Here is a 12451-nt window from a genome sequence, read left to right on the forward strand (position 1 = left end):
TCTGATGAATTCAATATTCATTTGTGACAAAAACTTTTAGCCAACTAAGAATAGAACTTCTGTAATGTGATTAAAAAAAGCTACAAAATACCCACAGCAAACATCATTCTCAATGGTAGAATATTGAAAACTTTCCTTGAATATTAGGACTGAGTCTAGAATAGCCACTGTGACCACTTCTATTCAACATTGTAACTGGAGGTCTAGCCCATGCAATAGGCAAGACAAAGAGAAGTTATGGATAATGAAAAAGAAGAAATAAACTGTCATTTCCAGACAATAAAATCATGCACATAGAAAATTTCTAAAGAATCTATAGACAGACTCTTAGCATTAATAAAAGAACATAGGAAGGACATAGTCAAAATACTAAAATTATAGTCAAAATACAAAATTAATTGCTACAGATTGAATGTTTGTGTCCCTTCCAATTTATATTTTCAAATCCTGACCCCAAGGTGAGGATATTAAGAGATGGGATGTTTGGTAATCCTAAAATTTGTATGGAACCAGAAAAGACCATGAATAGCCAGAGGAATGTTGAAAAAGAAGACCAAAGTTGGTAACATCACAATTCCAGACTTCAGGCTCTATTACAAAGCTGTAATCATCAAGACAGTATGGTACTGGCACAAAAACAGATACATAGATCAATGGAACATGATAGAGAGCCCAGAAATGAACCCTCAACTCCATGGTCAACTAATCTTCAACAAAGTAGGAAAGAAGGTCCAATGGAAAAAAGACAGTCTTTTCAACAAATGGTGTTGGGAAAATTGGACAACCACATGCAGAAGAATGACACTGGACCATTTCCTTACACCACACACAAAAATAGACACAAATACATTGAAGACCTAAATGTGAGATAGGATCCATTAAAGCCCTTGAGGAGAACACAGGCAGCAACCTCTTCCACCTCGATCACAGCAACTTCTTCCTAGAAACGTAGCCAAAGACAAGGGAAGCAAGGATAAAAATGAATTATTGGGACTTCATCAAGATACAAAGCTTTTGCACAACAAAAGAAACAGTCAACAAAACTAAAAGACAATGGACAGAATGGGAGAAGATATTTGCAAAGGACATATCAGATAAAGGGCTAGTACCCAAAATCTATAAATAACTTATCAAACTCAACTCCCAAAGAACAAATAATCCAATCAAGAAATGGACAGAAGACATGAACAGACATTTTTGCAAAGAAGATGTTCAAATGGCCAACAGACACATGAGAATGTGTTCAGCATCACAGCATCAGAAAAACACAAATCAAAACCACAAAAAATACAAATCAAAACTAATTTTAGAATGGCTAAAATTAGCCAGTCAGGAAACTACAAGTTTTGGCAATGATGCAGAGAAAGGGGAACCCTCTTATACTGTTGGTGGAAATGCAAGCTGGTGCAGCCACTCTGGAAAACAGCATGAAGGTTCCTCGAAAAGTTGAAAATAGAAAAGTTGAAAATAGAGCTACCCTATGACTCAGCAATTGCACTATTGGGCATTTACTCCAAAGATACATATGTAGTGACCTGAAGGGTCATACGTGCCCCAGTGTTTATAGCAGCAATGTCCACAATAGCCCAAATATGGAAAGAGCCTAGATGTCCATCAACAGGAGAGTGGATAAATAAGAGGATATATATATATATGTATATATATATACACACACACACATATACATAATGGAATATTATGCAGCCATCAAAACCCCAAATCTGGCCATTTGCGACAATATGCATGGAACGAGAGGGTATTATGCTAAGTGAAATAAGTCAGTCAGAGAAAGACAATTATCATGTGATTTCACTGATATGAGGAATTCAAGAAACAAGACAGAGAATCATAGGGAAAGAGAAGGAAAAGTGAAACAAGATGGAACCAAAGAGAAAGACAAACCATAAGAGACTCTTAATCGCAGGAAACAAAGTGAGGGTTGCTGGGGAGTGGGAAGTGAGGGATAGGGTGGCTGGGTGATGGACATTGGGGAGGCTATGTGCTATGGTGAACACTGTGAATTGTTAAGACTGATGAATCACAGACCTGTACCCCTGGGGCAAATAATACATTATATGTTAATTCAAAAAAAGAAATGGGGTATTTGGGAGGCAATTAAGACATGAGAACAGAGCTTTGATGAACAGGATTAATACCCTTAGTAAAGACCTTCCAGAGAGTCTCCCGCCCCTTCTTGCCATCATTTTGAACATGGTGAGAAGCCAAGATCTATGAATGAATAAGGTCCTCCCCATACACCAAAGCTACCAGCACCTTGATATTGGACTTCCTGCCTCCAGAACTATAAGATATAAATGCTGCCTGTAATCTGTCCAGTTTATGGTACTTTGTTATAGCAGCCCAAGCTGACTATGGCATGGGTCATATTTATATATACTGGCAACAAACAAATAGAACATAAAACAAGCTTACAATAGCATCCCCAAACTTAAATGTTTAGAAATAAATCTAATTAAAAATATGCAAGACCTCTAGCTGAAATTATAAAATACTATTGAGAAAAAATATAGGAGAGCCAAATAAATGGCTGTATATATATTGTTATGGAATGGATGATTCAATGTTGTAAAAATGTACATTCTTTCCAAATTGATGTATACCTCTATGCTCTTGCAACCAAAATCCAAGATGTGGGTTTCCTCCCTCAAGAATTTATAAATCAATTTTAAAATTCATATGGAGCGTCCTACTCTTGATTTTGGCTCAGATCATGATCTCAGCGTTGTGAGGTAGCCTTGGACTTTGTGCTGGGCATGGAGACTGCTTAAGATTCTCTCTCCCTCTCCTTCCCAATCACTCTCTAAAAAAATAAATAAAACAAAATTCATGTGGAAACGCAAAAGGCCAAGACTAACCAAGACATGCTTGAAGAGCAAATATGAAGGACTAACGTTATGAGATATCAGAAACTATTATTATAAAGCCAGGGTAAGTGGGGCACTTGGCTGGCTTAGTTGGAGGAGCATGTGACTTTGAGCCCCACATTGCGTGTCGAAATAAATAAACTTTCAAAAAAATTAATAAGGAATAATAAAGTGATGGTAATCAAAATTGTATGGTGCTGGAACAGATAACTGTCCAATGGAACAGACCCACATATGCATACATGGTTTCATGACCCATACATGATTTATGACAAAAGTCAACATGCAGGGCAGTAGGGAAAAGGATGGTCTTTTCAATAAATCATATTGGGGCAACTGAATATCCATGTGGGAAAAAATGTATATTGACTTCTACCTCACATTACACACAAGAATCAATTCCAGGTGTGTCTCAGTCTGTTGGGGCCGCTAAAACAAAAATACAATAAACTTTGGTGTCTGGTGAGGGTCTGCTTTCTTGTTCATAGATGGCAACCTTTTGCTGTCATTCTGTGGTGGAAAGTGTTCAGGGATCTCTCTGTAGCCTAATTCCATTCATGAGGTCTCCAACGTGATGAACTAATCATGTCCCAAATGTCCTGTCTCCTAATTCCAACAGCGTAGGGGTTACGATTTCAACATATGAATTTTGGGGGAATACAAACTCAGATCACAGCAAGATGGATTAGAGAAATAAACTGAAAAACAAAACAATAAAGTTTTTAGAGGAAAACATCTTTTTGATCTTTGAGTAGGCCATGTTTCCTAAATAGGAAATACAAAAGAAGAAACATAAAAGAAAAACATGATAATCTTGGCTATATTAAAACTAAGAACTATTCACCAAGGTGAACAAAAGGGCAACACACAGGATGGCATAAAATATTGAATATATATATTTATGTACACTTACCCTATACATATGATAAAAGATCCCACAAATCCAGAATATATAAAGAATCAATAAGAAAAAGACAGCTCAATAGCAGAATGGTCCAAAGACTCATAAAGGAGTAGATGTAAATAAATGATAACCATATGACAATTTGCCCAAATTCATTAATCCTCAGATAAGTGAAAATCAATACTCAATGGAATGCCACTACCTACCCCCCAAAATGGTCAAGATGAAAAATATGGGAAGTAAAGAGTACTGATGAGAATGTGGAGGAACAGGAATTCTCCCATACCTTTGGGAGAATAAATGTATACATCCACTTTGGAAAACTGGCAGTTAACTACTCAAGTTGAGTATGTGTACCACCTGGGCCAAGCAAATACATTTTGAGGTATATACCCAATAGAAATGTGCACATTATGTTTGTCAAAAGACCAGTATTAGAATATTCATGGAAACAGTACTTGAAATAGAAAAAATTGAAAATTACTTAGATGTCCATCAATAATAGAACGGTTCACTAAATTGTTAAAGAGTCACATAGTGACTATATAGCTATGAAAACTATCTAGGCCAACATGTAAAAATAAGGGTGAATCTCTCAAATGCAAGTTCAGCAATCAGAGCCAGACACAAAGAGTATATACTTCATTTCTATAAAGTATAAAAACTAGCAGAACTAATCCATGTTGATGGAGGTCAGGAGAATGGTTACCAGTGGGGAGTTAGTGCCTAGAAAGAAACATGGGAGCCTTAGAGTGCTGGTAAAGGTTCTGTTCCTTGATTTGGGTGACATTGCCCTTATTTGGCTAATTCTCTTCTGTGTATGTTCCGTGATTCTTGTCTCATGACTATGGAAACTTATGATTTTTTCATCAGAATGGTTGGTCAGAACTCAACTTCTCTTTATGTAATTATTCGTTTTACTTTCACTGTATATATTTATCATGATGTTTTATTGAGGTTCGGCAGAATGGCTCCTTTCTTTCCAGGCAGCTCCATTGCTTTCTGATACCCCTTCCTTCCTTCCTTCCCCCTTCCCTTCTTCTTTCCTTCCCTTCCTCCCACCTTCTTTCCTTCCTTTTTTTTAAAAGTTCTTTTTAAAAGATTTTTTTATTTCCTTGAGAGAGAGAGAGAGCGAGCACAGGGGGGAGGGTCAGAGAGGTCTTAGGCAGACTCCATGCTGAGCACAGAGCCCGATGCCAGGCTTGATCTCATGACCCCAAGATCACAACCTGACCTGAAACCAAGAGTCAGAGGTTTAACCAACTGCATCACCCAGGCACCCCTCTGATCTCTCCTTCTGATTGAGTTGGGTTCTTTGTTTATCCACGTCTCTTCTGTGTGACCACCATTCAGCCTTACTGATGACATTGTTCTGTCTTTGTGTACTCTGTTCTTGTAGTGATGAGAAAAAGAGGGAGATCTTGCCTTTAATAAAAAGTGTAATTTTCTTAGTGGGGCAGAATCATAATGTCATTGCTTTTCTTGTGTAACTTGAAAGCTCACTGATCAACTGCTTGGCACCTCCTGCCCAGGGATGATGGTGCCAGGTGCAGCCAATCTGAGTATGTGGTCTTATTAGAAGACATAACTCTTTTGCAACAATGGATTTATTGTGCTATAACAGTTTGATCCCCCTACACATTACATTCATCAGACGACCTATACTTCCCCATCATTTCACACTCACCAAACATACCTATGACTATAAACTTGGCTTCCCAAAGCTTCCTTACAGGTGGAGATTCTGATCAGGCCCATATCAAGTTCTGATCCACTTGATTTTTATTTTAAATGCACAGGTGCTTATTCTTCTGGGGGACATTATAAATCATTCAACATTCTCTACAATGAACTCTGGGACATCAAAAATATCAAGCTTTTGAACCTGTCAAGGTGGGCTATGTGGATGTTATGAAGGTGGCCCTATCTGGAGAGTCCCACATCCAGCTCTCTCCCAGACATACCAAACAAACAAAAAGACGCATGTTGATACTTACTGGGTAAATGCATATCCTGCTTGTGCAAATGGACCTGAGGTCCTCGGGGCCTTCCCAGCAAAAGAGATTCAGAAGAGAGGAATTGAGATGTCCAACCGTTTCAGTAACTATAATGGAGTCAATGAAAAAGTTCTACCTCTAGATAAATGTGGACGGCGGCCACAACAGCATGTTTTCCGTCATCCTGCTGTTTCTGCAAAGTAGGAAATGTCAACGAGCAGACTCATCCTTCAGCAACTTGTTCAGATTTGCCCCGACTACTTCTACACAACAGCTTCCAAGACGGCTTCCCTGGTTTCTTTCCACATATTTGTCTCGTGATGCAAGTAACAACATGTGAGAGCTGCCCTCTGGAGAGAGTGATTATTATTATTATTATTGGTGTTTTATTTTGTTTTTTCCCCTGTAGTTCAAAACCCCTCTGAGTAGTCTCTCGTGCGTTCTGAGGTTGCCAGTCATCACTCCTAGCTAAAAAGTCTCCGCCCAGGATGTTTCCGCACGACATGAAAGCTTCGAGTCCCAAGGGGCTTGAAGAAGCCCACGCTGCAGACCTGCAGCTCCCTCCAGTCTGCAGCAGAGTACCTAGGAGGATAAGGCAGGGCTGAGCCAACAGCAGGTCCTCATTTGAAGGACCCGCTGTACTCTGGTACAGCCGGGCCCAGGGGAGCCACATAATTAGTGCAAACATCACTGTGGCAAGGCACCTCTCCAGCTCTGTTTCTTTTGTACATAAAACAAGCTTCTGTTCCATTAGGTTCAACAGACATTTGCTCAACATCTGTGCTGTGTCAGATCACGTCCAAGGCGCAAGGACAGCAAAGATGAATAATAGGACTGGGACTCCCTGTGATGCTTGTTTCCCGCTTTATCATTCCCAAAGCAACTTTTCAGGTCTCCGCTCATCTCAGTCAACTGTGTGAAACCCAGCGGTGCCTCTGCTCACACGGGATTCCCGTTTTACAGATGAGGAGGGTGAGCCTGAAAGACCAGGTCACTTACCCAAGATTATGCAATTAATAAATGGAAGTTCTGACCACCACAACACAGAAAGTTGATTCGTTAGTCAATGCTCTATTTTACCATGTCACCTTTTTTTTTTTCCTTGACACATTGCCTTTTGGCATGTGATTAGAGGACGTTTGAGACTCTTAATTGTGGCAAGAGAGATACTCCTTTCCTTGCTTATAATTCTCCACTATGAATGCCATGGATAAAAGAAGCCATATTATTGTCGCTTGATTCTAAGATAATCGTTGTCCCTAACCATTCAAGGGGTTCTTCCCAAATTGTACTTTTATTTGCATATGACTGTCTTTGTTGAGTCAGCTATTGGGTCAACAAGAAATGAGGAAGGTCTAAAAATCCGCCTGTATTGGAATTTTTCAATGTCCAAAATGCCTATTCTGTTGCAAATATTTTGGCTCTTTGCTAGTCCACTTTGAAATTGAATTATATACTGTCTTATACCCTATAATTATTTTGAATAACACTACAAATTCCTAGAGGAGAGCAACTATATGATGGCTCTGGGACTGTGGCCAGGACTAACAATATTTGCTGAATGGAATTTAAATCAGGGCTGACCCCTTTCCTCCCTAATGGGAAGCATTAGAGCTAATGGTAGGGCATGAGATCACAGTGAGACAGCAGGGTGAGAGATCTGGTTCTACCGCTAATCTTGGGTGAGTTACATAAACCACCTCAGCCCCATTGCCCTCATTATACAATGGGGATGTTAATGACCATCTCTTAGGGCTCTTGAAAGAATTAAATGCAAAGTCTGGTGTATTGTAGTAAAAATGCAATAAATGTTGGGTCTTGTTATCAAATGCACTTTCTTGGATCTTTCCACAGGTCCTTCTGACTTCCCTTATATGAATGCAATATTGCTTTTCACTATCACAGGCTCAAAGGTCAGAGTTCCAGAGCAAATTATGCATGCAAAAACCACCACAGAGAGCCTTATATTTGCTGAAAATAACAGAATGAGCATTTACAATTGTGGTGGCTCTCTGACAGAGTCTATTATTTTTTCTCTCAATTCCATTTTATTTTGTGTTAATTTTGTCTAGCAAATACTTATTGCTCCAAATCAAGTATTTCTTTGAATATGCAGATAGTACCTTTATGAAATGTGACCATTTAATTACTGCTACAGGAAATCCTATTTTTTTTTTTAGATTTTTATTTATTTATTTGACAGACAGGGATCACAAGTAGGCAGGGACACAGGCAGAGAGGAGGAAGCAGGCCCCCTGCCGAGCAGAGAGCCTGATGCGGGGCGATCCCAGGACCCCGAGATCATGACCCCAGCCGAAGGCAGAGGATTAACCCACTGAGCCACCCAGGCGCCCAGGAAATCCTATTTTTTTAAAGAACATAAAATAGGAGTCTGAACACTTCCTATAAGTCTCCAAACTGGGTTTGTGAAACATTGCCCATATTTATCAGAGAGATAGAATTAGCCCCAGTTTTGAGGAATGTAACAGCATTTAGGGATTCAATTAGATGATTCCTTCAGGCTAATAATGAGCAAAACGGAAATTAGAGCAGCCACCATTTATGACCAAAATTGCAAGAGGTAACCATAATGCTAGGAGCACGGCTTTGACACACTGAATTTTATAAAGCAAGTGTTCATCTGCTTACTTCATTCCTAAGGCTGAGAATTTCAGAGCATTAAGGAAAAAAAGAAAACCTACAAAAAACCACCACTACCACCACCAACAAAAACCAGTCTGTTTATTTCTTTTCTTTTTACATAATTATGACAAACCATCCTTTTGCAACATCTCAGTTTCCTTACTACAATGGATTTATTCTTTGAGCAGAAATGTAATTTACCAGTAAGATTGTAAATGACATTCTCTGATTCTTTACATTCTGTATTTCCAATTTTTCTACACTGAGCATGTCGTACTTTTAGGATTAAGAAAAAAGGGCTTCAGTTGTTCTTTTTGTTTTTCTTTCTCACGCAAAAACACATGGTGTGGGGCAGAGTCCTGCTGCCTTCACAAAGGCTGGTCTAAAAATGCACTGAGAGAGAAGGATGCATAGCTCTTGGGAGCTGACCCAGCCAACCATGTTGAGCCTCACATCTGGGATCACGGACAACTGGTCACCGAGAAATACATGAGTGACTAGTATGCCTCTCATTCTAGTTGGGCTTGCATGGCTATGACAGCCTTTATGTATGGTGATAAAGAATAGTGTCTGGCACATAGTAGATGCTCAGTAAATATTTGCCAAATAAAGGATTGTAGTGCCAACCCAGAACAAGACAGGGGAAATTAGAGTCACTTTCATCGGAGAAATCAGAAGAGGGTTTTGCTCTCTGAAACTAGAGTCCCTGAATATTAAATCAGAATCAAAATAAAGCAGAAACATTGATGCGTATGACTTAGTCACAAGTAACTTGAAACAACTGCAAGTACTCATTGTGTTTTTTCATATCACAAAATCATTGTAAAAAAAAAAAAACCAGAAAATGCAGATAAGGAAAGATGACAATTCTAAAAACCTACTGCTGTGACGTGTGTGTACTCTTTCAGATGATCTTCAAAGGTGAGAAAAGGTGAGTTTTGTTTCTGTGAATTTCATGTCAACTACACTAGAAAAAAAAAAAAAGAAAAAAAAGAAACAACCTACACAGTCTATGTCCTTGAAGACAGGAGATAGAACAGATGAGTGAGAACTGCTCAAAAAATTGCCCATTCTGGACTCTCCCTGGAGAGGGCTCGTGGGTAACCGACTAGCCCGCAGCATTTCTAGTCAAGGCGGCTCCCAGAGAACCAAGCCACCAGCTGACCCAAGCCCCCCTGGAGTTCAGAGAGCATGGCGGGGCCAGATCCTGAATCTCCGTACAGCCAGGGACATAGGACTGGGTGAGAAATCTGGTTCTACTGTAAGTCCTGGACAATTTACAAAAACCAACTGAATAAGACCAAAATTAAAACAGGAGCTCTGTTACAGGAGCAGAGCACACTTCCAGAGGTGGTGGGCAAAGGGCCGTATTTCCCATAGGCTGGGTCTCCACACACTGTAAAAATCCTCTGCACAGTGTTTTCCCCAGAGTGAGGGGGTCTTGGCAGAAAGCTCCTGTGTGCAACAGTCAGGTGACTGCAGAGCTGGAGACCCCTGGGGGCTATTCCTGAAGAACCCAGGATGCGTCCCCAGGTGACAAAAGGAGGCCATGTTAGATATCTGCTGGTGTCCCAGCGCCACCTGTTTACACAGGATGAGTGTTAGAATCTGAGGAGACACAGAATGGACACGCCCTTCATAGAATCTAAAGTGCTAGTGAACTGTTCATTCTTAGTAAAAAGGACTCGGAATCCCAAACCAGTGCTATCACCATTTCTTGTTTCATGTCTCTGAGGCCTTAAGTCTTTGACGGCAATAGGGGAAAACCCTGAGATTTCATCTACCTAAATCCCTGCCCCCAGGTCAGAGTTACTTGCAGACCAGGTCAGACACTCTCACACACTCACCCTTGCCTCTGCACACTAGATTCAGAATTGATCCACTTTCTACCAGCCACTGGAGTCATTGAATGGTCAAAAATACCAAAAGATTGTGCCATGTGGAAAAGACCAGAAGAATATCTATCTTTCCTATTTTAAACTCCTGAGAAGGCAACTCAACCATCTGTCTTGGCAACCATTCCAGCCTCGAGCCACCCCGTCAGAAACATCTCTTTTCAGTTTCATCTAAATCCTTCAAATGGAGCCTCAAGCTAATTTCATCCCATTCCATTTTCAAATAATTTGGAACACAGTTGTTTACCATCTGGATTATAGGATTACATAATGTTGCAGTGTTATGGCGAGCGGTAAATGAAATAATTCATGTAAAACAAAGAGCTCAGAATGTAGCACATCATAAGAGCCCTTCATAGGTATCATCACCATCATTACACACTGTAAGACTCCTGCAGTCACAAGCACATGAACGTAACTTAAAATAATTTAAGAAAATAAAGGGGGATAGAGAATGTAATTAGAAAGGAAGTAAATGTAGACAGTGGCCTTCAGGTACCACTGGATCTAGGACTCAAGTCTTGTTCACAGGGCTCCTCTTTCCCTCCCTTCTCTTCTGTCTCTCTGACAAGCTTCATGAAGTATAGAGAACAGGATATCAACTACCAGACTCAGCTCAAATAGGCCTAGAAGAGGTTCCCCATACCTCAGTCTATTTATCAAAAATTTACTGAATGCCAAGCAAGTGTCAAGCAGAGTTCTAGAAGCTAAGAATAGAGCAGTGTCCCAGACAAAACATTTCTGCCCTTGTGGAACTTCCCTTCTAATGGAAAGAGAGGAACTGGCAGGAGAGATAAAAGGATGTAGAGAAAGCTCCCTCCATAACATAAGGTCACACCTTACACCCCAAATTAAGGTAAATGCTTAGCTTTTTCTTCTCAAAGCCAAGAAAACCCACCCCTTTCAAAACTCCTTTCCTCTTGCCAAATGGGCAGAATCTCAAAAATCAGGACTTCAAATAGAGAAGCGTGTGTAGATGTTGAGAGCATTTGGTTTATTTCTGCTGTGGGATCTTTGCACGGGTGTTTCTAGAATGCCCCTAGAGCTATAAGGACATAATCTGGGTCCACATTTGAGTCCCTTTTCTTTTCACAGTACTTTCCTAGGACATAAAGGACTTTCTTCCACCTTCATGGCTTCCTTTGAATAGGATGTCACGTCCTTAGTAAAACATTGCAAAAACCCGTTTGTTAGTCATTTAGAGAGCATTCCTCTAAGTGAGTTCAATTCCATTTCTCTGTGTTAACCATTGTTAACTGTAAAAACCAAGGCCTGGAGACCCAGGATTTCTGACAGCCCTAGGAAGTGTGGCTTAACTTTCGAAACGTTCATCCTCTCCCTCTCTTGGGAGCCCACAGTGAGGAAGCTTTCCTAGAGCATGTCAGGCTGCACTCTTAGGATAAAATTCCACTTTTCATGAAACTGAAACTACCCTGAATCAAGCTGCTTTCACCTGAAAAAAAAAATCTTGATTTCCCAGGGCTAGTCCAGATCTGTTCTACAAGCAGGCTGACGAACAATGCACACAGTTCTATTTAAATTTGGCACTGACCTAACAGATCTGTGCTACCACATGAATCCATTCATGAACAATGAAGGGACCAACTCCCAGTAAATTCAAGGTTGTTCAAGTGTGCTTGGGGGTTGGAGGAGAGGGAGGAGTTGGTTTTTATAACATCCATTTTATTTTTCAAGTAATATTACAAGTTATTTGCCCCACTCCTGTTTTCTCAATTTGGTCTGCTTTTCCATCTCCTTATCCCTGCCGCTTTAGTTAGTTATCTCTTGTCAGGGCAGTAATTTATTATTTTTTTTTTAAATCCAGATATAATGGACAAATGGGCCATCTGGCTCAGTCAAATCCCATCGTTAAAACTGATCTTGGAATTAAACAAAACGGATTTTTAATCGAAAAGCTCATCAGCCCCAAGCCCTTCACCTTGCATTTGTTCTGCTGGGCTTTTCTGTTTGTTTGCGGGGTGGGGGTGGGGTAGGTTGGCGGGGTGTTCACCTCGGACTGCGCCTTTCCTAGCTGGCTAAGACCGAAGCACGCTCGAGTCTGGCGCCCCCCAGTCTCTTGGGAGTTATGAAGAACCCCGGCGCAGGGACCCCTTCTAGGGATCAGTC

The sequence above is a fragment of the Mustela putorius genome, unplaced genomic scaffold, assembly GCF_011764305.1.
Source record: "Mustela putorius furo isolate JIRA1106 unplaced genomic scaffold, ASM1176430v1.1 tig00537227_pilon_pilon_pilon, whole genome shotgun sequence".
NCBI lineage: Eukaryota > Metazoa > Chordata > Mammalia > Carnivora > Mustelidae > Mustela > Mustela putorius.